Source organism: Austrofundulus limnaeus, unplaced genomic scaffold, assembly GCF_001266775.1.
Source record: "Austrofundulus limnaeus strain Quisiro unplaced genomic scaffold, Austrofundulus_limnaeus-1.0 Scaffold214, whole genome shotgun sequence".
NCBI classification, from domain to species: Eukaryota; Metazoa; Chordata; class Actinopteri; order Cyprinodontiformes; family Rivulidae; genus Austrofundulus; species Austrofundulus limnaeus.
This window is the reverse complement of record NW_013952616.1, coordinates 55,498-57,107: the sequence shown is the minus strand read 5'-3', so window position 1 is coordinate 57,107 and position 1,610 is coordinate 55,498.

The following is a 1,610-nucleotide window of genomic DNA, read 5'->3' as shown; positions in this document are numbered from 1 at the left end:
AAACTTTTAAACGAGTTATCACAGCGGTTCTGTGATCACATATGCAACGCGAGTGGAGACGCACGAATGCGCTCTGGCGTGCRAGCGGCTGCTCGGGCGCGTGGAGGCACGCAGGACGCGGCACGCGTAAAACCTTCCCAAATCTGGGTAACTCTGTCAGAGTTAAATTTCACCTTAATTTTTATCCTCTATAAAGATAAAAATCTTCCAGAACAACGATTGATTAGTTCGCGTCAGGAAACGTGAAATGTTTTTGTAAATTTCTCGTGATAATCAGTCAGAGAAGTACAAACTTTATGTGTGGTTTAGAAAATAAATTATTTTTTCAATTTCTTTCTTAAACCTGTCGACTTTCAAAACGCGCAATATTATAAACAGGACTTGGCTCTCTGTTTATATTTTATGAAGAAGAGATTCGGTCGTTTTTCTTTCTGACGTCTTTAGTTAAATAAAAAAACATAAAACAAAATAAAGATTTGCGCATAGGTTAGATGAGGAGAGAGAGCGAGAGAGAAAAAGGAGTTAGACAGCCGTCACAACGCGTCCGTTTTGACGTGTTTATTTATTCTTTTAGCGACGCAGCGTGGTGTGTATATTAAAAATGTCCACCATTTTTAATAACTGATACACTGTACACTCAGAGAATAAATATGCAGGAGAGTTTATGTCTATTTGTGCGTGATTACCGGGTTTAGTCTTTTCTTGAGCCTCACATGGGGCACCAAAATAATATGTAGGGATATGCTGTTGTCGATGTTATGGACGATGCTATATCATAAATACCTCGTAATTATTAGCATAACAAAGGGGCACCACCTGATTATTTCAGGAAATAATTCATTGATTTTAAATCAGTCTTCATTACTGAGTWGTGAATTCTATCATTTTCAAGACATAACCAAGAAATGACGCACAGACAAACGAAATTTCAAAATATAACCTATATTAAAATGATTCAGAGGTCACAATACAACAGGTTATTTGGGCAGAGAGAAAATCTAATTATCAAACCTTAAGTCTAATAATAAACGTTAAAGTCAGTCGTAATAACTAGTATCTTTCACCTGAGTCACTTACTACTCTACACTCAAAAGATTATAAGAAGCTTGAAGGTTAATAAAAGGAAGTTGTTAATTCATCAATAAAGGGGAATGTGGATTATGCCTGAATTAATCTCGCCAAACCTTCCTCAATTCAACTCAATGATCCAGAGCCTTCACCACCACCACATCAGCTGAGCAGACACCGTCAACAGAGAAAGTATGTTCATCCTACCGCTCTGAAGATTTGTCTTATCGTTGTCCCAGGGTACCAGGGYGTGATTGAAGCCGTGCCAGCGGTGTCGCTGGTTTCAGAGCGGTCCCTTTGTGGGTACAACGGAACACCTCGGAGCGATTGGGTTCAGCTCCAAGCTGGAATCAGGTGTTTTCCTGGTCACTTGTTGATTGAAAAAGGTTCTGAACAAGCTCGCTTCCTGCATGAATCCAGTACCTCCTTATGAAGGAAAATCAACAACTTTGAAGTTACAAAATAAAATAAAAAAAAATAAAATAAAATAAAATAAAATTATCCCTGAGGGAAAATGGAGCTAGCTTTTACTTCTTCATCTC